This window comes from Zootoca vivipara, chromosome 9 (assembly GCF_965207765.1).
Source record: "Zootoca vivipara chromosome 9, rZooViv2.hap1.1, whole genome shotgun sequence".
Taxonomy (NCBI): domain Eukaryota; kingdom Metazoa; phylum Chordata; class Lepidosauria; order Squamata; family Lacertidae; genus Zootoca; species Zootoca vivipara.
In genome coordinates this window covers 35,888,742-35,915,837 of record NC_142592.1, presented here as the reverse complement: position 1 = coordinate 35,915,837, position 27,096 = coordinate 35,888,742, and the positions used below count along the sequence as shown (strand labels likewise).

At 41.7% G+C, this 27,096-nt stretch overlaps 2 long non-coding RNA genes across 3 annotated transcripts in view; one reads left to right on the top strand and one right to left on the bottom strand.

Moving 5' to 3' along the window:
• The window catches only part of LOC148684593 (uncharacterized), a 178,013-nt gene extending 161,910 nt beyond the window's left edge, over nt 1–16,103 (top strand). The window contains exons 4-5 of the long non-coding RNA XR_015945940.1: nt 3,349–3,510; nt 10,184–16,103. This is a non-coding gene — a long non-coding RNA (uncharacterized LOC148684593). The remainder of the gene's footprint in view (nt 1–3,348; nt 3,511–10,183) is intronic.
• The window catches only part of LOC148684592 (uncharacterized), a 49,876-nt gene continuing 32,367 nt past the window's right edge, over nt 9,588–27,096 (bottom strand). Inside the window, exons 3-4 of one of the 2 annotated variants that reach the window (XR_015945942.1) lie at nt 19,591–19,692; nt 9,588–10,031 (exon numbers count right to left, since the gene is read on the bottom strand). This is a non-coding gene — a long non-coding RNA (uncharacterized LOC148684592). The remainder of the gene's footprint in view (nt 10,032–19,590; nt 19,693–27,096) is intronic. The other variant, XR_015945941.1, reaches the window with a different exon arrangement.

Here is a 27,096-nt window from a genome sequence, read left to right as displayed (position 1 = left end):
AAATGAGAAAATCAACCAAAAGCATGGGGCACACAACAAGTTAAAGACATGGATTTTCAGGAGTTAGTTGAAGGCCTCTTCTTTCGGAACTTGTTCCCCAATATATTTGTGATTGGATGACAGGAAATCTTTTCAGATCAACAAGTATCTAAACTCTCTTATCTTCCCTAAATTGTGAAGAGCATTTATACTGGTGCACCATAATTTCCTGCTGGGAGCATTAATGGAGGGTTGATTTAGTGAGACCCCGTTGGAAGAGAGAGAGAGAGAAGAGCAGGTCTCCTGTGATGAGAGCTGGTAGGAATCCCTTTGTTTATTGCATATAATATAATGGTATTAGGAAAAATTAGATCTATGCCCTTTTTAAAAGCATTTACCTGGTAGCCAGATCAGCTTTATGCTATAATTCTGTATGAAGGGAGAGGTCAAGTATGAGAAGGGTACTCTTTTTTTTAAAGTTTGGCTATTAAGATAGGAGTTCTGATCTCAGAGTGGATTTTCGATGGATAGAAGGTTTTGTATGTCTTGTTTGTATTATGCTTCATGCTACATGTAATACTCTGTTATTTGGGGCCTGTTACTCCAGTTACAATGTGCTTATTACCATATAAATATGGTACATCTGATCTGACTGTAACAAGCAGTGAAGTGCTGTAAACAAAGGGCTGGGAAGGAACATCCTTGAAAAGGAAAGCCAGAGGTTGACAGGGCAGTCTGTTTATTAAACTGATAAGCCTTAATCAATTTAGCTCAATTAAGGAAAAAACCTGCTAGATGACAATGGAGATGTTTATAATATCTACATAGTCTAGTTATATACTCATTGGTGCATGTTTGTAAACAATTTGTGGCACACCCAGCTGTACTGGGTAATGTATATCAAGAAAGTATGTCTAATGGCTTGGGTATATAAACCATAATTTGCACCATGTGTACATTTGTAATGGTGAGAAGGATTGTTTCTTAAAATTTCCATTGTCACTTTCTATATTGGTGAGGAGGGAGGAACATAAGTGCTTCTAAGTTGCAAAGTCAATTTGGATTGCCTAAAAGGATATATATTTTCTCCAGGGCTTGCCAAATTACATCACACACACATACATAATCAAGTTATCTTATTTGGGGAAAGGCATCTGGGGAGTATGATGAGAGCATTTATTGGCCAGCCTCTGCATAGGGCAGAACCTATGAGTCTGAATTTGCAAAGCACACTAGAATTTCATGGAGAACAAGAACCGGCAGATTCACCATGTATTCAGTTATAGGATTTACTTGTGCATGACCTGATGATGCCCACATCTAGGTAACTTAGAAAGTGGATCTAACAAATTCACAGGAAATAGATCTGTCTGTCAGTGACTGTTAACCACAATAATTCAATGGTACCTCTGTGGATTGTTATTTCTAGTTGTACAATAGGAGGCAATATAGATCTGAATTCCAGGTTTTGAGATCAAACCAAAGGATAAGACATCACCTCCCTTTTGTGATTTTAGGAGGAAATGGTGGATGGATGATTCTATTTCCAGTCTCTGACAGATTTGTATGTTTTCCTTCATAACTCCATTCTGTCACATTTCTGCATCAATTGGCGATTTAAAAAAGAAGAAGAAATCTATATATTTAAACATGTATGTGAGCTCAAAGAGCAACCTTCTACAGTAGTTGTTTTTAAGCATGTCCATTATTTGAGAACTGCATTGTGAAAATTGGAGAAGTGTGAAATCCAAAGGATTATTGCACTCCAGTCTGCACATTAGTTCAGGTGGTATCATGCCAGAATGAAGAAGGGCCATTCTACAATGGTTAAAACACATGGTTTGCATGCAAAATGTCCCCGGCTCAATCCCTGGCATGCTGTTGGTTGAAGTAGAGTGTATTGGCCTCCATGGCAAATTATCTGAATTGGTATAAGGCTGTGTTCTTAGTTGTACAACTAGAAATAATAATGTTTGGCAACCATATCAAAATCCAGAGTTGGCCATGAGACATGTTGCAGGTATTATCTTGATCCAGCTAAGCAAGGCAGGGCTGTCGCAGTACAGTCACAACTCGTGTGAGTTTTACCATAGTTTTCTGTGTATTAGACAATGTTTTTCTATTATAACAAAATGTTAAGAAATTGGGGGTTGTCTTATACATTGATAGTTCAGAGGGGAAACGTGTGATTGGTTGCATCCGCGGGCAGGAGATTGTCAGTGGCGATAGGGCAGGTGATTGGAGGCTGCAGCAAGTCCTGCTATTAATTGGTTGCTGCTGCGGCAATTGGGCGGGTGATGGATGGCTGCGGCAACTGCTGCTGGCAGACCATTTGTTGTGATTGGCAGTGTTGGTCAGGCAGGTGAGTGGTTTTCTGCACACCCCCCCCAAAAAAAGCTCAACAACTCTCAGCAGTCCCCCTCAAGAAAAGCTTAAATTGGAGTCTCAAAAAATAGGTGTTGTCTTATACATTGGGGGCATGTTATACATGGAAAAATATGGTACTTTCCAGAGGCAGCACACAAACACAAAATCACACATAGCCAAAAACTGCCTGCTGGAAGCGAGGGAAGCCCTGTGCAGAGGACCTCTGCTGCAACCATCCCTGGGAAGGTTGAGCCAAGCACGTATAATTGAATTTGTGCAAGTAAAGTGCATGTGTGTTGTGACTGCACTGTATCTCTAAAAGCCTGACTTGCCATCCTGCATTCATAAAATCCAAACTTCCACACAAATAGAACAAAGGATGCTCAAAGAGGCTTTTTTGTGTGAGAATATCTCCTTGGTTGAAAGTCTTAAGCATATGTTTTCATATGGGGAAGATGTTGTATTTTCAACACTTCAAGAAATGAATATTGCAGCAGATTAGTATTAAAAGAGTGGTTTAACTATTTATAAAAAGATATTGGAATGGCTTAGTGGTAACGTTGCAAGATTTAGCCTTGGGCAAGACTATATGGTTTGAACCTACCTAAGATAACATTTCCTTCTAAAAGTGTTGGATTTCTTCTTCATGTGCCTGCAGAAACATTTTGTAAGCCTCCTCCATGCTTTCACACACATACCTTGTCTCTTTCAACTTCAGCCATGATAAAACATTAGCCAAATATTCAAAGTCCTAACACGCAGAAGGAAAAAACATGTACAAGCCTATTTGTTATCACTGCTCAAATGTATGATCACATTTCCAGTGGTTTAAATTGAGCCAACATGAATATCTTAATACTCAATTTTTCTTGATTTATTACTCCAGCTTGCTCCTGCACAAACAAAAGAAAATCAAAAATCTACCCCTGGGTGGTGTCCTTTTGTTTTCGTAAGATACTCATTCCCCCGTTTCTTCTGTAATTTTCCAACTCTTTGTTTCAGGTATATATGGCATGCAGAAAGACTTTGAAGTCTTATTAATTCCAGTGGCAGAGCTTTAAGTACATGTTTCATCAACAGAACTTCAAAGTGCTTCATTTTGGCTATTCCTAAAGCAACTGAATTGGTTAAGAGCGACATGTTCATCCTTTGAACAAAGCAAAGGTAAGAAAGATTTTCCCTAATGACTATGTTTTTAACTATCTTTGCTACATCATGAGAGCAATCCTGTTGCTTCCTTGGGCCCATGGAATTGGTGGATATGCTGATCCACCGGCAGAGAGGGAGCACCCCTAGTTGGTGACAAGTTTCTTACTTTCCCAATCTCAAGTTTAGTCCTCCACCTGAAAATTCATCAGAATTTTTATGTGAATTTATCCTAATATACACAATTTTCCAGGCAATTTTGCCCAACATACTTTTTCCAAGTGTTCTCCTAATATAATGCATTTTCCCCTAATATATTTTCAGTATTTTATCATTTTTTAAAATGCACACTTTACCCGTGCGTATACTTTTCTGTAAACATGACCTGGCTGAAGAACTGCATTTCAAAATTCAGAGGAATGTGTGTTTTAGTTCATGTATTGTTTTAGAAAACGTGAAGTGGAAAGTTAGCCTTTTAATGCAAACGGAATCGGATTTCTCTATCCTTCGTGACAAGCTGCTGGTATGAAGGTGGAAAGTTCCATCTCATGATGCTAAACAAAATCTAATTAATCTTCTCAAACTTCATTGTATTAGAATCAAAGGTACCATTTGAAAGCTTAACTAGGTGGATGTGTATCTGGAAACTAACTTATAGAAATATGAGCAACTCCACACTGGTATGTAAGAGGCTTGTTTTAGTTGAGAGAAGGAAAATAGTCTCTCCTTCCAGCTATTGTACTGCTGTTGGAAAATGAATTGGCAGAAGGTGGACATGTAAAATAATATAAAACTTAAGATTGTTCCATTCCTGCAAGGAGGAGAAATCCATTCCAAATAGTTCCTTTGGGCATCAACACTCTTGGAGAAGAAAATAACTAAAATTAGTAACTGAAATAACTGTTAGCTGAATGAACATTATTGGTGCTGGAATAGAAGCCATGATGCTGGGAAGATGAACTAATAATTATAATACTGACAAAAATCAATGAGCCCATGTAGAAGATCAACAATACTTCTTTTGATTAACTTCCATAAATATGGAAAGTTTTCAGTTGAAAATCAGAAATATATATGAACAGGTGGCAAATTGGCAGATTTGACATTGGATATATTTATGTAATGGGGTGTAAGTTTGGGGAAATTCCCCATGGACCAAATCCCAATTGCAGAAAACCCAGTCTCCTATGGAGCAAAAAAAACAAAAAACAAAAACAAAAAAAACTTCCAAATGTTTTGCTTTCAAATGTAGACATTTACTGAAAACAAATAAACATTATCATTGTAATAAATTGCACAAGAATAGTACAACAGTATCTTTTAATAACAATAGCCTAAAAATCAGCTGTGGGTTAAACCACAGAGCCTAGGGCTTGCCAATCAGAAGGTCGGCGGTTTGAATCCCCGTGACAGGGTGAGCTCCCGTTGCTCGGTCCCAGCTCCTGCCAACCTAGCAGTTCAAAAGCACGTCAAAGTGCAAGTAGATAAATAGGTACCGCTCCGGCAGGAAGGTAAAGAGCGTTTCCATATGCTGCTCTGGTTCACCAGGAGCGGCTTTGTCATGCTGGCCACATGACTGTAGGCCGGCTCCCTCGGCCAATAACGCGATATGAGCGCCGCAACCCCAGAGTCGGTAACAATGGATCTAATGGTCAGGGGTCCCTTTACCTTTAAAAATCAGCTGTAGTCTTCAAGTGTTAGGTATTGACTAAACAGCCATGATGTCACAGAACAATACAGTGGTGCCTCGCTAGACGAAATTAATTCGTTCCAGGACTCAATTCGTCCTACGAAAATTTCGTCTAGCGAGGCACCGTTTCCCATAGGAATGCATTAAAAGTCAATTAATGCGTTCCTATGGGCTCCGGGGGAACTGGAGGCGGCAGCAGCGCTTGTTCTCTTGGCTCGAGGAAGGCAGGCAGGCGCTTCAGAAGCTTCGTCAGATCCTGCTCTGTCGGGCGGGGTGGGGGAAAGGCGAAGGAACGATCCTGCGCCTTGCCCCCACTTGTCTTCCCCGAGCCAAGGGGAAGACAGGCAGGGGCAGCCGCCGCGTTTCGGCTCCGTCCCCCCTGGCAAAGGAAGATTAGCTGTCAGCTTCCTGCGCTGACAGCTGATCTTCCTTTGCTACTTTCTATGGCCGCGCTTCGTAAGACGAAGCGGCAGTCATAGAAATTTTTGACGTCTTACGAATGCCTCCCGCAACGCAAAACTCGTTCGTCTAGCGAGTTTTTCGTTGTGCGAGGCACCACTGTAAAAGATAGCTTATAAAGCTCTTAAAACACCAACTAATTTATTGCAGCATGAGCTTTCATAGGGTGGAGTTTGTCAAATGCAGACAATGGTCCCAGACGGAGTAAGAGATAACAGAACATGATGAAACAAAGCTAGGTGTGTTCCAATTCCTTATTCAAACTAATAACTAAATGCAAAATAAAGGTCAAGCATAATCCCATATCAATTAATGTGTTCTACTTCCACTGTTGCCAAAAGGCATAGGGTGTGCCAGACTCAAACCAACTTGTGGTGACTTATGCAAACAACTAAATCCGGTCAAATCTGTAGTCTTGGTTAAACAACAGTGATTTGGTCGCATCCAATCATTATTGTTCATACAACAACCCCTACATAAGGAGGGAGATTGCATCTTCTGGATCTGCCTTTGCACTCTAGGTCTGAGCAAAGCCCACAATTGTACAAATGCTTGCATAATCAGGGACCCTGACTTTGGAAGGGTTCTCAGTCAAGTGCAAAGATCCCACACACATATCATTTGTACATTCATGGGCTCTGTTCACATGTTAGAATCCTGTTACCCCCTTCCCTGCACACACACAGTGAACATATGAAAATAATGTTTACTAGTTGTTGTTGTTGTTTAGTCGTTTAGTCGTGTCCGACTCTTCGTGACCCCATGGACCATAGCACGCCAGGCACTCCTGTCTTGCACTGCCTCCCGCAGTTTGGTCAAACTCATGTTCGTAGCTTCGAGAACACTGTCCAACCATCTTGTCCTCTGTTGTCCCCTTCTCCTAGTGCCCTCAATCTTTCCCAACATCAGGGTCTTTTCCAAGGATTCTTCTCTTCTCATGAGGTGGCCAAAGTATTGGAGCCTCAGCTTCACGATCTGTCCTTCCAGTGAGCACTCAGGGCTGATTTCCTTAAGAATGGATAGGTTTGATCTTCTTGCAGTCCATGGGACTCTCAAGAGTCTCCTCCAGCACCATAATTCAAAAGCATAAATTCTTCGGCGATCAGCCTTCTTTATGGTCCAACTCTCACTTCCATACATCACTACTGGGAAAACCATAGCTTTAACTATACGGACCTTTGTCGGCAAGGTGATGTCTCTGCTTTTTAAGATGCTGTCTAGGATTGTCATTGCTTTTCTCCCAAGAAGCAGGCGTCTTTTAATTTCGTGACTGCTGTCACCATCTGCAGTGATCAAGGAGCCCAAGAAAGTAAAATCTCTCACTGCCTCCATTTCTTCCCCTTCTATTTGCCAGGAGGTGATGGGACCAGTGGCCATGATCTTGGTTTTTTTGATGTTGAGCTTCAGACCATATTTTGCGCTCTCCTCTTTCACCCTCATTAAAAGGTTCTTTAATTCCTCTTCGCTTTCTGCCATCAAGGTTGTGTCATCTGCATATCTGAGGTTGTTGATATTTCTTCCAGCAATCTTAATTCCGGCTTGGGATTCATCTAGTCCAGCCTTTCGCATGATGAATTCTGCATATAAGTTAAATAAGCAGGGAGACAATATACAACCTTGTCGTACTCCTTTCCCAATTTTGAACCAATCCGTTGTTCCATATCCAGTTCTAACTGTAGCTTCTTGTCCCACATAGAGATTTCTCAGGAGACAGATGAGGTGATCAGGCACTCCCATTTCTTTAAGAACTTGCCATAGTTTGCTGTGGTCGACACAGTCAAAGGCTTTTGCATAGTCAATGAAGCAGAAGTAGACGTTTTTCTGGAACTCTCTAGCTTTCTCCATAATCCAGCGCATGTTTGCTATTTGGTCTCTGGTTCCTCTGCCCTTTCGAAATCCAGCTTGCACTTCTGGGAGTTCTCGGTCCACATACTGCCTAAGCCTGCCTTGTAGAATTTTAAGCATAACCTTGCTAGCGTGTGAAATGAGCGCAATTGTGCGGTAGTTGCAGCATTCTTTGGCACTGCCCTTCTTTGGAATTGGGATGTAGACTGATCTTCTCCAATCCTCTGGCCATTGCTGAGTTTTCCAAACTTGCTGGCATATTGGGTGTAGCACCTTAACAGCATCATCTTTTAAAATTTTAAACAGTTCAGCTGGAATATCATCACTTCCACTGGCCTTGTTATTAGCAATGCTTTCTAAGGCCCATTTGACTTCACTCTCCAAGATGTCTGGCTCAAGGTCAGCAACCACACTACCTGAGGTGTACGAGACCTCCATATCTTTCTGGTATAATTCCTCTGTGTATTCTTGCCACCTCTTCTTGATGTCTTCTGCTTCTGTTAGGTCCTTACCACTTTTGTCCTTGATTATGGTAATCTTTGTACGAAATGTTCCTTTCATATCTCCAATTTTCTTGAACAGATCTCTGGTTTTCCCCATTCTATTGTTTTCCTCTATTTCTTTGCATTGCTCATTTAAGAAGACCCTCTTGTCTCTCCTTGCTGTTTTTTGGAAATCTGCATTCAGTTTCCTGTATCTTTCCCTATCTCCCTTGCATTTTGCTTGCCTCCTCTCCTCCGCTATTTGTAAGGCCTCGTTGGATAGCCATTTTGCTTTCTTGCATTTCCTTTTCCTTGGGATGGTTTTCGTTGCTGCCTCCTGTATAATGTTACGAGCCTCCATCCATAGTTCTTCAGGCACTCTGTCCACCAAATCTAAATCCTTAAACCTGTTCCTCACTTCCACTGTGTATTCATAAGGGATTTGATTCAGATTGTATCTTACTGGCCCAGTGGTTTTTCCTACTTTCTTCAGTTTAAGCTGGAATTTTGCTATAAGAAGCTGATGATCTGAGTTACAGTCAGCTCCAGGTCTTGTTTTTGCTGACTGTATGGAGCTTCTCCATCTTTGGCTGCAGAGAATATAATCAATCTGATTTCGATGCTGTCCATTTGGTGATATCCATGTGTAGAGTCGTCTCTTGTGTTGTTGGAATAGAGTGTTTGTGATGACCAGCTTGTTCTCTTGACAGAACTCTATTAGCCTTTGCCCTGCTTAATTTTGAACTCCAAGGCCAAACTTGCCAGTTGTTCCTTTTATCTCTTGATTCCCTACTTTAGCATTCCAGTCCCCTGTAATGAGAAGAACATCCTTCTTTGGTGTCATTTCTAGAAGGTGTTGTAGGTCTTCATAGAATTGGTCAATTTCACTTTCTTCAGCACCGGTAGTTGGTGCATAAACTTGGATTACTGTGATGTTAAAAGGTCTGCCTTGGATTCGTATTGAGATCATTCTGTCATTTTTGAGATTGCATCCCATTACAGCTTTTGCCACTCTTTTGTTGACTATGAGGGCCACTCCATTTCGGCTACAGGATTCTTGCCCACAGTAGTAGATATGATAGTCATCCGAACTGAATTCGCCCATTCCCTTCCATTTTAGTTCACTGATGCCCAGGATGTCGATATTTATTCTTGTCATCTCATTTTTGACCACATCCAGCTTACCTCCACTCATGGTTCTTACATTCCAGGTTCCTATGCAATATTTTTCTTTACAGCATCGGACTTTCCTTTCGCTTCCAGGCATATCCGCAACTGAGCGTCCTTTCGGCTTTGGCCCAGCCGCTTCATCAGCTCTGAATCTACTTGTACTTGTCCTCCGCTCTTCCTCAGTAGCATGTTGGACGCCTTCCGACCTGAGGGGCTCATCTTCCAGCGTCATAACTTTTATATGCCTGTTGTCTTTGTCCATGGAGTTTTCTTGGCAGGGATACTGGAGTGGCTTGCCAGTTCCTTCTCCAGGTGGATCATGTTTAGTCAAAACTCTCCACTATGACCTGTCCATCTTGGGTGGCCCTGCATGGCATAGCTCATAGCTTCTCTGAGTTATTCAAGCCCCTTCGCCACGACAAGGCATTGATCCATGAAGGGGAATGTTTACTAGTATCTGGTATTTATTTTAATAAATGTGTTGTACATATTTGTGTGCCATTTTTAAGATTATGGCAGCTCCACAACTCCCACATAGAGCACATTGCAGTAGTCCAAGTGGGAGATAACTAGAGCATGCACCACTCTGGCGCGACAGTCCACGGGCAGGTATGGTCTCAGCCTGCGTACCAAATGAAGCTGATAAACAGCTGCCCTGGACACAGAATTGACCTGCACCTTCATGGACAGCTGTGAGTCCAAAATGACTCCCAGGCTGTGCACCTGTCCTTCAGGGACACAGTTACCCCGCTTAGGACCAGGGAGTCCCCCACACCCACCCTACCTCCTTTCCCCACAAAACAGTACTTCTGTCTTGTCAGGATTTAACCTCAATCTGGTAGCCGCTATCCATCTTCCAACCGCCTGCAGACACTCATTGCCTTCACTGGTTCCTATTTAAAAGAGAAGAAGTCAAGTCAAAGGGACAATCAGTATGTCAAAGGGACTTAACACTTCATTTCAGTGGGATTTAGGTGTGTCTAACATTCTTCTGGATTATTTCCATCATCTGTCCTTGTTGATATCACTTACTTTTTGCTTGTAGAGCATCAAGAAGAGACAGACTGTTTTGCAAAAGCCTTCTCAGCTAAGATTTCTTGGAAATATATTTACTTGTCTGTGTTACAAGAACATAAGGAGGATGGAGAATGATACAGACCAAGCATGATGCTTTAAAAAAATAACAATACTTTGACAAAGCTGACATAACATGCTTTCAACTCTTTGGTGTTCTACTTCCAAGCACCTAATAAAACTACACAAAATTGGATTCATCACCTGAAGTTCTCCTCATAAGCCTGTCCGGAGCAAATACTCAAAGAATCATAGAGTTGGAGGGCACCCAACAGTCATCTAGTCCAACCCCCTGCAATGCAGACATCTCAGCTAAAGCATCCGTTACAGGTGGCCATCCAACCGCTGCTTTAAAAACTCCCAAGGAGATTCCCGCCTCTCATGGGAATCTTTTCCACTGCTGAACTGCTCTTCCTGTCAAAGTTTTTCCAAATGTTGAGTTGATCTCCAAAGTTAGCAGCCAACTGCTTTTTGCTGCCACTTAGAACTTCACTTCATTTGCCTGTCACTCTAGAACTCAATCCCAAGAAACAGTGCTTTTGTGAAAAGATATTAAGCTATATACTTTGTCTAATTCCATATATTAATCCTTAAAAAATGTATTGCAAACATCTGTGCCTTACTGTTTCCCCTCCAGAATAAAAGTCTGCCTGATAAAGCAGAACTAGGACAATAATGGCTCTGTCTTTAAGGCTGCACTAATATCCACACTTTCTTGAGAGGAGGCCTTATTGAACACAGTACACCTCATTTCAAAGCTCCCATGTACAGGATTGTGCTGCAAGGCCCTCTTTGGTAAGCCATCAGCATTTCCCATTGCCAGCTTATCTCCATCTTTGTCAAAAATACATGTCTGTTTGCTTTTGTGTACATATACACACATATATCTGTTTTGAATGCAGGGAAAATAGGTGTCAAATAATATAAATAAAAAAATAAGATTTCTACAGAAACAAATTTTAGTCCTAAACAATGAAATCAACAAGGACATTACAGTAAAGGTTCTTTCTTAACCCCTAATAATACTGAAGCATTTCTCTTTTGAACAGTATCAGCCATCAATTTCTCTAGTTCCTAGGGCTTTGATAACATTTTGGAGCTTTCCAGGATAGAACCGTTTTTTGGCCACTACAAACAGATTTAGAGCCAAAAGTCTTACAGAAATTTGTAGAGAATTATCCAAGCTATTAAGCAAAACAATTTTATGATCCAAAATAAGTGTGGCCCCCTGGTCCTTGATCATTTATCTCCAGAACTTGTTTCCAGTATCTTTGTATCATATTACAACTCCACTAAAGACATATAAAAACCTGCACTAATTGCAGTGCTTTCCCAACTCGTAAACCAATTTGCCTCTGATATTTCATATCTCAGAAAACAATCTTATGGAACAGAAGACCAATGAACATTCAGATTTTTATCCAGGAGCAGCCAAAATGGCATGGCACAGCTGCAGAGCTGGTATTCTGGCAGTGGATGCTTACCAGGAAAGTGTGGGGCTGAGGAAGGGCAATGGCAAGTTTTGGGTAGCACAAGAGCAACTGATTGGTTTCATGGCACTGTTCTGGTAGTGGTGGAGCTGCCAGAGGCCGGCTCTGCACTGCCACTGCCGTAATAGCTGCTCCTGTCTCTATCCTAAGCTGTTTTATAAGTAATATTTAGACATCTAACCTAAGGTAGAACTTTAAAATAAGAATGAGAAATTAAGGGTGGCTGAATGAGGTGAAATTTGGTCCATTTGATGACCAGAAAATAACCTGAGCTTTCCTGTGTTTTGGAAAGCCAAATACAAGAAAGATATTGGGCCTCCCTAATGGGTCCATGGCCACCCAATTGAGACTAGAATTGGGATTACCATCTATAGTAGCTAAAGCCCATACCAGGATAATTATCTACTACAATTCCCTTGCAGAAATTCAAAACTCCCGACTAGTTAAACAAGCCTTTACAGCCCTTACCAGCAGCAGTACCTGGTCTAAGGCCATGTAATTCATCTGTGACCGCTACTCCCTTCCAGACTTTGCTGCCCTGACCTCATGGGAAAACGAAAAAATCCGCAGTTGGATCCTAGCTAGGGATGAAGCTTTCGATCTAGCACAATCTAAAGCGGCCAAACGCTCCACGTGGCTTCCCCACATGAAGGCAGTTAGATCTCTGGCCCACTATCTGAGCGAATTGACAAACAGCATGTTAAGAAGGACCTTCACACTAGCTCGATTCCACGTCATCCCCACAGCATTCTTACATGGCGTTTTTTCCCAACACACCATTGAACCTTCGACTCTGCCCATGCAATGAGAGAAAGATTGAGGACTATATACACTTTTTCTTTTACTGTCCTTTATATGCCTCAGTTAGATCCAGGCTTCTCTCTTCAACCCCGACGACCATCACACGGGACATCGACCACATGAAGTACCTATTGGTGGACGCCAACCCATTGGTTTCACGCGATGTGGCCATCTACATTTTACCGGCCCTGAAACTCAGGGCTACCATTTTGGCTAACTTGCCCAGCCCTAGTCCTATGTAAATCCCTGTTATACTCACAGTCAACATGTCTTGCTTTGTCTTTTACCTTACCAGTCGCACTCAGCTGGATTTTATATTTAATGTTATAGTTGTATTTGTTGTATTCTATGTTGTTGTGCGACAGTTGCCTGTTTGATCTTTTATGTGTGCTATGGCTATATGGCTAATGCAATAAACTTTGATATCCGTAGAAAGCCAAATAGAGGAATAGTTATGGATCCCCAAGGAACTAGGCCTGACAATGTGAGTAGTTAAGTGAGCTAAACTAAAGTTTTTACAAAGGATCAAGCATTGCAGAAGTATAGAAGAAATCAAGATGTTTGGTGAGATCCTTGAAGAAAGTCAGAGTGCAATAAATAAAGACTAACTTTCTGAAATCCAGAAAATTAATGTCAATGTCAGCAGCACTAACACTTAAGGCAGAGAAGATAACTGAGGGGTAAAGGTAGAGTAGCTGAAACAAGAGCCTGCCCAGCCAGAAATATAGATATGTGGAGAATACATTTCTGGGAATAAAGATATAAAGTTGGGAATTATATCTGTCACTGAAACACTGAAACCTCACTTGAGTAATGGAAAAGGCATGTCCTTTATGGAAGCTTGACCTTTTTCTCAGTTTAGGGGACTCGTCCAGGATTCGCAAATTGCAATACAATGCTGTCTTTCTGGCAGACAAACTGGAAATTCTGAAATCACTGTTGAACTGAAAAGCTTTTTGTGCATCAGTATTTTGGTTAACTCTTCTAACTAGAACAGGGATGTTTTCTTTAAATTTTGCAGTGCTGGGAGTGATGAATAGGGAAAATGGAAGAGTGGCACATTGGGAAGTGATCCTAACCATACCTTAAAGCAAGAAAGTGTAGAGCTCAAGTTGTATGTACAAGTCATGACTTCTGGTCAACCACGCCATCTTCTCAGTCGGAGGTCTGTTCAGCGGAGCAGACCTTGGTGCTTCAGAGGTGTTGGGGGGGGGACCGCTCCAGCGCAGCAGAATCCACAGAAGAGGCCCAGATCGAGCGTTTTGGGGACCCAACGTCTGGTGGGCGCCGAAAGCGGGCTCTCCCCTCCCTGGTAAGGCTCTGTTTTGAGCCCCTGAGAGTGAGAGGGTAGAGCTGTGGTGTATCAGACTAAGATCGCTAACTCTGACAGCGCAAAGCTGCGCGACTGGGAGAGAACAGCGGTTGATTCTTCCAAGGAAAATTATCAAAAGCAACAGACAGTGAGTAAATTGATTTATCGGATCAAAATTAGGAAAATCTGGCCATGGGTGAGAGATATAAAAAACGGAAGTCGATCTCTACCCACTGATTGACTGGGAAGCAGTAACATGTCCCGAAGCCGGAAAGGAATTTGGAGAGCTTTAAACCTCCAAGGAATGAACATAAATTCCCCTCTTAGGCAGGGTGAAGGAGGGAAGAGTCTTTTTAAAGGAAAATCCCTGCAAAAAGCAGCAATTGGCTCTGGGAAAAGCCTCTCCTTTGCCCTGGAATTGGCACCCCAGGAGAATCAGCAAGACCCTATTATGATGTCACAATGGAATGGAATGTGTTTATTGCCCAGAGTGTGAACTGTTGCAATGGTGTGAATAGATACATTTGACAGCTGGCATTAAAAACTGCAACTGTTCTTTTACCGAATGGCTACAAGAATCTAAAGCTTGGAAAAGGAATCTATATGGAAACTTTTTTAGCCAATTTGGACTCCATTATTTCTAGTTCTCTAATCTCAGCTCTGCCCTTGAAGTTGGAAAGAATGTCAACATCCGGAGCTGCACCTGGTTTTCAACAGAGAGTACTAAACCTGCTATGGGAACTTATAAATGGGCAGCATTGGTTTAGTTTGCTATTGGAAAAGACTGAGAAATTCGTCGAGGAAAAGGAAGTTGGATTGGAAATTCAAGAAATTACAGTAGAGGAAAGAAAAGATGAAGAATCGGTCCCTGAAGATAAGGCAATAGACTCTAAAGAGGAAAAAGAAGGAGAGTGAACTCATAAAGGCGCATCGGGGAACTTTGAGACTGCAGGGACGGAAGAACAAGAATTAATTTTGGGACTGAATTTACAAAGAGGGAGGGAAAATGTGTTGTTTTGGGAATGGCAAGAGAGAGATCTCATGGAGTTAGGAGGGCAGAACAAAAATTTGGGTGGTGAATTATATGAGAAAGGGAGTGGGATGAGAAATGAAATTGTAGTGGTTATATTGAATAAATATGGATTTGAACACAGGCTGTATTATGGAATTTGCTGGATCGACTGGGGAAAAGAGACCGGGGGGAGGATGAGGCAGGAACAGATGAAGATGTAGATGATACTTGAGAAATTAAAGGAATGAATAGCTACTCTATATGAATTTTTCTTGGAGAAGATTTTAGGCTAGGGAGGGTAAAATTATATGTAGCTGTGAATTGAAGAAAATGTTTAGGGTAGTAAAATAGTAAATGTAAGTGAATGTAAAATAGTAAATGTAAGTGGAATCAGACAGTTGGGGGCGGCTTACTGCCTCTGTTCCTCTTCTCTATCCTGGAGCCTCCTGGTGGCAGGCGGAGGCTTTGGGGGGAGGAGAGGGGGAAGGTGGGGGGAAAACTTAACTATAATAAGGACCACCTCACGACCATCTGCCCCGGGACCTTCTCGTGGCAGGAGGAGCCGGGGGATAGGAGGAGGTGGACTAAAAGTGAAAAATAATTGAGAGGAAAGTTTTAGAAATATAAATAGTTTAAAATAAAATAATGGTTTGTTTATAAGATAATGGGGAAAATTTTGGTGTATGAAAACTGCTAATGACCATCCGTTCCACTGCTATGCATCTATTCATTTTCAATGTTTTGATTGGAAAATTCCAGGGTTTGACTCTGAAACTGGGGTTCTTAATTCTACATCTACACTTGCCTAATGAACATGTTAGTGGCCTGTTTAATTCCCACCCCCCTGTAAATATGGATGTCAGAGAATTCTAATGAAAATGGCCTCTGGAACTGAGGTACTAAAGATTGGTGGGTGGGTTTCAAGGTGCCAATTTCATCGGCTTTGGGGCTACTTTTCGATATGAAGTTACTGGATATTGTTACCTGAGCTTTATTTTTATATATTTCCAGTGAACTTTTAATTGTTGAATTTTTTTAGTGTTACATTGCAGTGATACTGTAACTTTTATTATGTATCATGGTTACTTACTGTACTACTGTATTTAGACTGCACCTTGAGCACAGATGTGTTTGTGGGAAATGTGGTATATAAATAGACTAAAACTTTATGAAAGAGAAAAAATAAATCATTTCAAGATATTGCAAATATGAAATACATTGTAATAAATGTAAACATACATTTTTTGTGTATTAAAAAAAAGCATTTGAAATAAAATCATGAGCCTTGTTTTTGAACACTTAGTAGCTGTATTCTAAGTACATCAGCAGTGTTCCACAGTACTAGGGATGTGCAGTACATTTAGGTGGATCCCAAATTTGATGAAAGTGAGGGATTCTGGGCTTGTCCAAGGCAACATGGGATGTGTTTGAGGTGCCCCAAACTGAAGTGGGGACCTCTGAAGAGCTTTGGGGCTACAATGCGGGTGAACTACAGGCACTCAGTTAAAATTTATTTTTAAATGGCCTGCTCATGAACATTCCCCATGTGATTTAGAGCCCAACAGGGTAAGAGTACTAAACCATGCATGGAGGCCACACAAGTAGAGCAGGCTTCCCACTGCATATTTTCCCCCTCCAAAGCATATAGAGCAGCTCTAGTCATGGTTGATTATAAGGGGTCTTGTCATTTCATAACTTTTGACATGTTCCCTGCATATTTTAGGCTTTTCTTCCACAACAATGAGCACTAGGAACTTCCTTTTGTTAAAACGAACACTTTGGAAATATAACATATGCTCAGGGGGCAAGAAATCCACATTTTGTCTAAATTAGCTCAAACCTGCTTAGCTGAGACATTTCTCTTTGCCTAAAACAATTTTAATCTGTGGAAATAGTATGATCATATTCAGTATTCATTACCTTTTCCAGGTGTATATTTCTGGCACATAAAACAGGGAGGTGGGAAATAGCAGCAATAAAAGAAGAATTTTGCCTACGGTGTAGTGAAAGCTGCAAAATGTGCTGAGGCATATACAGGCATATACAATCAGCAGTAGGAATGATTACAAAAATGTATGGGGAAATAATAAAAACTATAATCCCTAGAGGGGATTTTGGGTGTTTCAAGTATTCAGAGGGAAAATACTGGAGGAAATTTTAAAGCTTAACCATCTTTTATCAAAACAATTTGAGCAGAGATATATTATATTCTGCTTCTTTCAAGTCAATCAACCACAGTTATATGGAAAAGCATAATAAAACAAATATATTTTACTTATTTAAAAAGTAATGGAATGTGTATGATTTCATGCATTAATTTAATGTGTGTTAATATATAATAACAGCAGTAATGGATTGAACAGTCATTATTGCTTTTATTATAAATCATTTTATTATAAATCATAAGTACTCATTAAATGGGGTCACGAAGTCGGACACGACTATAATAATAATAATAATTTATTATTTATACCCCGCCCATCTGGCCGGGTTCCCCCAGCCACTCTGGGCGGCTTCCAACAAAACAGAAATTCTAAAATACAGAAATCCATCAAACATTAAAAGCTTCCCTAAACAGGGCTGCCTTGAGATGCCTTCTAAAGGTCTGGTAATTGTTGTTCTCGTTGACTAAACAACAACAACACTCATTAAATGAATTATTTAGCACCAATGTCCAGCTACATAGATTAGAGGCAGGCAATGCTTCGCCTGTAATGTTGATGGGGTCCACAATGAATGCTTGGACAACCCATATGTGTCAATTCCACTTGAAGGTAAGAGGGAAAAGGAAGGCCCTAGCAGACTGGATGCAGCCCACACATGCATTTTATAAGCAACCTTCTTGACATTAGAGCAGCCTTCCCCAACCTGGTGTTCACCAGATGATGTTGGATTACAAGACCCATCAACCCATCAGCATGGCCAATTGTCAGGGATGATGGGAGTTGTAGTCTAACAAATAACTGAAGTGTATCAGGTTGGGAAAGGCTGCATAAGAGCTTCAGGTATGTAATGCTCACTGCAAATACAGAAATGAAAGGCTCTCAAATGAGACAAAGTTACCAAAGAGAAAGGAGCCTCCATTTACCTGCTGCTTTTCTTTATTGTCAGCACAATATAACCTGTGAGCAGGCAATGTACTGAAGAGGCCAAAGATGTTAGACTTTGAACTTTTTAGTACATCCCCAGCTACTGATCATTTCCTTAGCAGACTGTTGCTTTCATTTTATTGCTGTTTCCAGCATTCAGAGAGCATATCTGCAACATAGAATTAAATTAGTTTAATAGCATTTCCCCTTCCCCCGGGAATTCTGGGAACTGTAGCTCTTTGAGTAATCTTGAAGTGAACTTTCAAAATCTTCACCCAGCTACAGTTCTCAGGATTCTCTGGTGGAAGACATGATTGCCAAATTTTGGTCCCTTGTCTCTCCATGAGTGGCGAAGGCTCTTCACTTCAGAAAGGCACTCTACAACTTGTGGAGGGTTGCAAAGGGGGGCTGGAATTGGTGGTGCTTGCTAACCTGCCCCTACTTTCTCTCTCTCATGTGAAAGTTATCATGGGGAGGGGGGGATGAAGGACCATATAGGGCTAGTATGAACTTGCAATGCAGAGTGTCATCTGGTTTTTGTCATTTAGGGAGGAAAAATAATAATAGCAAACCTGATGTGAACATACATTTCTGGGTCTAAAAGGCTCTCAGGCTGTCCATTTTTATTAAACATATATGCTAAATTGGAGTGTGCTCAGGGTTTTGTTTGGGGCGGTTCAAAGTGAAATGCAATTATGAAAGAATGTTAACCCTAGATTAACCTTTGACCTCTGAATCAATTTAGCTGGTTTGCCCTATTCACCTTAGAGAGAAATGCTTCACAGAGGCAGGCATATGAAATACCAAATGACTTTGGTAAAGGAACAGCATAACTTTTTGAAATGCTATCCAAATCTTTAAAAAGAAAACTAAAAACCAGTGTGCTTTTACACAATTAAATTAACATTAAATTGCAATCTAAATTTAAGTTTCTGTGAGTTTTTTAAAATTGGGATCAGTTAAGAAAGATGCATGTGTTTGTGTCTGCCCATGTGTATGTGTGGTAGGTGAACAGTATGCCAAAACAAATAGCACTGGAGTTTTTAAGGAGCAGATGCACCACAGCCTCTTTAAGGGAAGTGGGCACCATTTTATCATGCAACAATGCATTCATTATACTCAGAATCCACATGGCCACCCCACTCAAACCATCAACTGGAAATAATCTCGTAACACTGGGCTACAGAGCTGAGTGATTTTATCCCCAACTGCTTGCAGCTAGCCAGTGATCCACAAGTCAGTCAAAAGCAAGAGAGGTCAGAAGCAAAAGTGGGTAGGCCAGAGTGTGTGAAGCACCCCATTTTCCCACTTTTCCTGCCACCCTTCCCCCTATTTCCCCCTCCTTGCCACCTACATGAAACTACGCTAAGCACCCCACAAAATCAAAACACGAGGGTCACATCCTTGCGTTGCAAGTTGCACACCCCTGCTCTTAAGACAGTAGTTGCTTCTCCGACAGGTGGAGCTGAGAGCAAGCCTCAGTGGTACTGCAGGGACATTTACAGCTAATGTATTTGGACCTGTCCATCCCAATTATTTTTGTGAATATTCTTGCTCACCGAAGTGACATAACATGTTCAAGAACCTCACCAACTAATGCAGTCATAAACTTTTGTGTGGATGGGTTTGCAGAATTGTACATAATGCCATAGGAGTGCAGATGGTTAGACTTACCTTGTAAATCTTGAAATTTAACATGCAAGGACACAATGTGGATACCAGTGAAGGGATGAGCGGAGTCCAGTGATCAAGTAGCAAAGCCAGAGACATGAAGGCCTAGAAAAATAGGGGAAAACTGAGAATAATTGCCTCCTACTTTTATAGGAGATTACCCCCCCCCATTTTTCCAGTGCAGCAAGGGAGAGGGAGAGGTGAAAAATATGCAACATTTTCTTCAGAATGATGATTAAGTATTTTTTAACTAGCAACTAAAAATAATAGTTATAGCAAATTAAACTGCTGCAACACTCCTTGATTCAATATCTAGATAATCAAGAGCATATCCTCCAAAAATGGAGAAAATCACATATGACCATTATTTATTTCAAGCACATCTACATGGAAACTCAAAAGCAGCTAAAAGCATAGAAATAATTATACATTTATACCATAGCCATTCATTGTATAAAGGTCCAGAGGCCTTTAAAAATAATCAGTGCAATTGTATGCAATTCTCTCCTAGAGAAGCTGACCATTGTTTGTGCTTGCTTGCCTAGACAAAGAAATGTAATAAAAATTTGTAATCTTCCAGCAGAATTGGACGTAATTTGTATTAATTGTTCAGATGTAATGTTTTTTCCTAGTTGCATTGCACTCCCACCCTCATAGTCTGAATTGCTGAGCACCACTATGATTTTTCCTAGAAATATGTCTAATTTATTTTTATGTATTTAAAATATTTATATGTGAGTATTTGGAATCTACATTCCAAATACTCACATATAAATAAAATACTTCTGCTTCATTGACTATGCAAAAGCCTTTGACTGTGTCGACCACAGCAAACTATGGCAAGTTCTTAAAGAAATGGGAGTGCCTGATCACCTCATCTGTCTCCTGAGAAATCTCTATGTGGGACAAGAAGCTACAGTTAGAACTGGATATGGAACAACTGATTGGTTCAAAATTGGGAAAGGAGTACGACAAGGTTGTATATTGTCTCCCTGCTTATTTAACTTATATGCAGAATTCATCATGCGAAAGGCTGGACTAGATGAATCCCAAGCCGGAATTAAGATTGCTGGAAGAAATATCAACAACCTCAGATATGCAGATGACACAACCTTGATGGCAGAAAGCGAAGAGGAATTAAAGAACCTTTTAATGAGGGTGAAAGAGGAGAGCGCAAAATATGGTCTGAAGCTCAACATCAAAAAAACCAAGATCATGGCCACTGGTCCCATCAGCTCCTGGCAAATAGAAGGGGAAGAAATGGAGGCAGTGAGAGATTTTACTTTCTTGGGCTCCTTGATCACTGCAGATGGTGACAGCAGTCACGAAATTAAAAGACGCCTGCTTCTTGGGAGAAAAGCAATGACAAACCTAGACAGCATCTTAAAAAGCAGAGACATCACCTTGCCGACAAAGGTCCGTATAGTTAAAGCTATGGTTTTCCCAGTAGTGATGTATGGAAGTGAGAGCTGGACCATAAAGAAGGCTGATCGCCGAAGAATTGATGCTTTTGAATTATGGTGCTGGAGGAGACTCTTGAGAGTCCCATGGACTGCAAGAAGATCAAACCTATCCATTCTGAAGGAAATCAGCCCTGAGTGCTCACTGGAAGGACAGATCCTGAAGCTGAGGCTCCAATACTTTGGCCACCTCATGAGAAGAGAAGAATCCTTGGAAAAGACCTTGATGTTGGGAAAGATGGAGGGCACTAGGAGAAGGGGACGACAGAGGACGAGATGGTTGGACAGTGTTCTCGAAGCTACGAACATGAGTTTGACCAAAGTGCGGGAGGCAGTGGAAGACAGGAGTGCCTGGCGTGCTATGGTCTATGGGGTCACGAAGAGTCGGACACGACTAAACGACTAAACAACAACAATTTGGAATCTACAGTCAAAGCTCCTTTCCTTTTCTGAGAAGAGACATGTTGGCAATTCCTTCAGGGAAATGTAGCTAGAGGAGGGGTTAGACCAGGCATCCCCAAACTGCGGCCCTCCAGATGTTTTGGCCTACAACTCCCATGATCCCTAGCCAACAGGACCAGTGGTCAGGGATGATGGGAATTGTAGTCCAAAACATCTGGAGGGCCGAATATCGGGGATGCCTGGGTTAGACAATGGGATGCCAGCCAGATGGTGCTGGAATCAGCCACCATCAGCCTTAGCCAATGATCAGGAATGATGGGAGTTGTAGTTCAACAATATCTGGAGGCAACACATTGCAGCTAGCTTTGAATTAGTTGTTACTAGTATGTTAGCTAAGAGACCAAAGTGCAAGTTAGAGACGAGAAGAATTTTCAAAAGTTTGGTATAATTTACTGATTTATATATAAAACATCATCCGTAAACCAAACTTCAACTTTCCTGTGCTGTTCAGTGCCCTACCCGCACCCCACAGTACTTCTTTAAAAAAATAAAATAAAATAAAATTTCTCCATCTTATATTACTTCCTCAAACAAGGTCACACAAAACAGGAGAACGCATCAGATAATGTGCTGTAAATAGGACAACAGTATGCTGTGTCGCAAACTGTTGATGACATTGTTGTCCTTCAGTAAATAACATTACTTGGGTCAAGACAGCCCAGCTGGATTTATCTACAGAGGGTATATGCATCGACTTTGCTAAGTGCAAGATTCACAAGAACATCACCACACTTTTCAAATCAGGATTGAAAATTAGTGAAAAGTTCAAGAGAGTTGAAAAAAATGCTTTTTAAAGCCTCCTTTTAAATATATGCAAAAATAAAATCACAAATGTGTGAGTAATTCCATCTTAGCCCTTTTCCAGACTACTCAGCAATAGTAATCACATTTTAATTTCAAAGCTAACATTGGGCTTGGAATGGATACTCTCTTGCATATTTTGTGGTCAGGCTGTTATAACTCAGATTTCCCCTTACATTTGGTCAGACTAAGTCACATTTATTGCTCTTCGGGCTAGTGGGAGGTGCATAGCTTCAACAGAACTGGGAAAGACGGAACAGTTCACACCAGCCAGGTTTCTGTGAAAAAGACTAGCCACAGAGTTTCCTACTTTGAAGAGTGAAAAAGATAAATTGTGGAGAGCTAATAAAGGCTAGTGACAGCAAGTCATTTCAATTGGTTTGAAGTGCAGCTGTTAGTATTTTGACTGGAGCTAGTCAATCAGGCTACATTACATTGATCTTGTACCATCCACACCAGTTGCAAGAAAGTATGAGCATGAATGGATGTGCATGCATGGGTGAAAAAGTGTGTGTTGGCCCTGGCCATCACTGGCATGTGACCCCTCGGTAGTTTGCTCAAGAGAATGTGGCCCTTGAGCAGGAAAAGGTGCGTGTTCCTGCATCCTAACATGGAACCTTTGTTTGGCAGAAAAAACTATGACCTAAGAAAATCTTTAAGAAAAACAAAATTCCGCCTAATAGACTTCTATAAAAACAACAAACCTATGTCAACACAAGAAATACAGGACAAACTAGAAAACATCCAAATGCCCTGGTTAGCACAACACCAATTACATGCCCTCCTGAACAATCCAACAGTAAAATCAGCAGCAATAGACCCCTGACAACCTGATCCAAAAAAACCCACCCACCCCACTCAAACATGTAAATAAAGACCACCACAGCTAACCACAAATCACACCCTAGGCCAACCCCATAGCTGCCAAGTTATCCCTTTTTTAAAGGGATTTTCCCTTATGCTGAATAGGCTTTCTCGCGAGAAAGGGGAAAACTTGGCAGCTATGCAACCCCAATCTCTCTCCCCACCAAAAGAACACAAACGAATAAAAGAGAACCTGCACAAACACTGATATCAAACCCCACATATATCAAGTGAAACAACATCACCTAACCCCACCCCCACCCAACCCCTACCCACCTTGCCCCCCCTCTTTCTTTCCAATGTCTCAACAAATGAAACTGATTTACAAAAATGATACACATAAAAATAAAAGGGACAGGCACTGCATATACCTTTGTAAATGAAGAAATATTTAATAAAAAAAAAGAAAAACTTTTTTTAAAAAAAGGCTTGGTAGCATTAATGTTTGCATTTCTAACATCTGTACTCCTATGACTTTACCAAAATGTCTTAGTAAAGCTTATTCATTTTTATTATTTATTACATTTTTATCCTACTCTTCCCCCAAAGAGTTCAAGGGGGTATTCATGCCCCCTCCTTAACCTCACAGCAATCCTATGAAGACAGAAGGCCGAGAGACACTGACTGGCCAAACATTACCCAATCGCTTTATGGGTGAGTATTTACTTGAACTCAGATCTCCCTGATGTCAGTTCCATCAAGGCTTCAAACACTGGATACTACAGGATCAGAATAATAAAAGCACAGAGAAAACGACTTTGAGGCTTTGAAACAATATCACACAAGTCTGGTTTTTGTGTTTCCCATTTCTGTGTGTCCTGAACCCCAGCATACCTGGCGACCAGTCCTGCTGGCAAATGCTAGTGTGTACTCCGGAAGCCCAACAGATCAGGGAACATGGTCCAGGATCAATACAGCAGGCCAAGTCCAACAATCAGTTCCGATTCCCACCTCTGAAGCCAGTCCAGGGTCAGGGAACCTGGAGTTCAATCCCCAAAAGGACAGTTCCATTGGAGCTCCTAGGACACCCAAGCTATGGTCCATCAGCATGCAAAGCTGAACAGACAAAGCACCTCAGCTCTGCTGCCCTTTCATCCTTTGTATGCTGACTGCAGCAGCATTTGGGCTTGATGAGGCAGGTGAGCCTCACCTGTTCCAAACCTACTCCAGCTGAGGAATCACACAGATCCTCCCAGAGCTAGCAACCTCACCTGGCCAGCTAGGGAGCTGGGATGTATGCCCTTGCCTGCCACAGCCTCCTAGAGCACCATAGCTGCCAAGTATCCCGTATCCGCCGGGAAAACCCCTTTTTTCTTACCGTTTCCCGGCGGTCTCCCGTTTAGGTTAAAATCCCGGTATTGTCCCTTAAATCGGCTTTGGCCCGGCGGCCATTTTTCTGGTGCCGCTTTGCCCTTCTATGGGCACCAGAAAATGGCGCCGGCGCCGCCGGAAGTCGCTTCCGCGCATGACCGGAAGTTGCGTGACGCGACTTCCGGTGGCGATTTGCCCTTCTATGGGCATCAGAAAATGGCGGCGCTGGCGCCGGAAGTCGCTTTTACGTGTTTCCGGTCATGCGCGGAAGCGACTTCCGGCGCTGGCGCTGCCATTTTCTGGTGCCCATAGAAGGGCGAAGCGCCACCGGAAGTTGCATCACGCAACCTCCGGTCATGCGCGCGCTGCCGATCCCGGATCTTTAGGTCCCGAACTTGGCAGGTATGTAGAGCACCCTTCCCGCTGCTCCCTATGCTTCAGAGCCTGCCATGTTCATGGAGATGGAGGCTGCTCTGTTGATGCGTCCTGCTCCTCTGGCTCCTGTGCACTGACCTAGGGTTCTCATATTTCAAAAAGTGAAAATTCAGACACATAAGTTGTTGCGCTTTTTAGGAAATTCATCAAAAAATCAACACTTCTGATATGGGCTGCCATACACCCTGGATTTTCCTGGACATTTAAACCAATTTCTGAAAATTCTACCCAGACAGTATTTTCAGACGTATGGCAGTCCTAACTGACCTCCATCTATTTGCCATCCTCTGTCACCCCATGAGTGCTTACTAAACCCCCAATCTCTGCTTCTCCACCCTCAGATTGCCCCAGTGTGTACCAGTCATGGCTACACGCCTCACCAGCACCCTCCTCTTCTCCCCATTGTCCTGCCAGTTCATGACACTGAGATACTTTTATTATCTTCTGTGCTATATATTTTCAGGCTTCCTAATAAAGTTACTTGATTGCCAGTACTTTGAACACTTATTGATTGCAAGGTATATAAAAAGTTGCGTATTTGTTGTGAATGCACTTGAAAGAAGATATTCAAGATGTAAGCTTTAAAGAAATGAAACAAACAGGAAAAAATGGGGAAATTAATGTTGATTTCCCCCATCTTTAAGTTACGTTAACATTTCTAGATTCTTAAGACCAGAAGGGCATGCTCAACTGAAAGCATGGAGAGGTTGTTGCTTACAGAAGTTTGGTTGGCCATACATGCAGTTTCCCCTAGAAGTGTCTGCAAGAGTGAAAAGGAAACATTTGTGAGGTGCTCTATACATTTTCTGTGAATTGTAAATGATGAACAAAGTGTGCATACAGCATTCCTCTGCTGCACCAATACAGCCTTATGGTCCTCTAGGACCCTCCCAATCAAAAGAAAAGTTCATTACCAAAAAGAAAAGAAAACGCAGCAACTATTTCTCATAAAACTCACAACAGAAACTCAAGTGAGAATTAAGAAGCCTAGTAAAACATCCACCTTTGGAGTTTTATCTCCTCATCTGGTTTTAAATTGCTTTCCGTTTCCACAGGTGTTTCCTATAAGGTCTGCCTTTTTTGTTCTCACAGTATGGATGACAGATTCAAAAAGCCTTGGACAGGCTTTTCCTCACCTGATACTACAGAGACTTCTTAAGTAGAGCTGTGTGGGAGGTGTGCAGCTCCTGAAACAACAGCATACACCCCCAGAGGTCTGATCGCTTTCAAACTACTTCACAAGGTCTAGCCTTTCAAATGAAGGAAAGTCTGCCACCAGAAACAACCCAAAGGGAACAATGAATGACGTACTTTAAAAGATAAAAATCAGTGCCAGGGCATAGTTATCTCTGATTTGTTTTCCCATGATTTGTGCATTAGTTTAGTATTGAACTGAGGAATGGATTCACCTCATAGGAATGCTGGAGCTGGCTTGCCACACTGCCGTTGGTGGGAGTTATATACAGAATCAGGTTTATCTTGTAGCGATGGGATTTTCTCTGTTATGAAACTTCTTTAATTCTCGCATAAAAATAAGGAGGGAGGGATATGTGTGGTAAGTGTCATTACGCAGTTTTAAGTTCTATCTAGGGTGAAGCAGGAGTTTCCTTTTGCTGTTCTGTTCTTGTTTAAGAGAGAGATAAAAAGTTCTTGTCCATTCATGTGTCCTATAAGCATTTCATATCCTAGTTTTTTGTTACCAAGCTTAGCATACAGTACAGGCATCCCCCCCACTTATACACAGATGCACAAGTTTATTGTGTATATGTGCAGCACTGGGAGATAAAAAATAATGATTCAATTCAGACCTGGAAATGGCAGGAGAGAACAGGACACTGCTTGTCGCTCGTGGGGAAACCCTCCCTAGAGCCCAAATATATGCCAGTGAGGCCAGAGAGACCAAAGGCACAGCACTGCCTTGTTTACGCTGCTCAGTATCCCTGCCTAACAGCTGATGAGCAGCAGCCACCACTTTCCTGCACATCCTCCAGCTTCCAGCTGTCCCCAGAGCATCAGTTCCAGTTGTGGATATTTTCAGATACAGTCTTTTTGGTATGGATTGTACAGAGAGCAGGCGTGGGGGCATTTCAATGGTTTTTAGAGGGTGCTCCCCACTTTAGGCTATTTCACTTATGAGTGTGAGGCATTGGCAGGTGACAACCACAACCCTTTATTG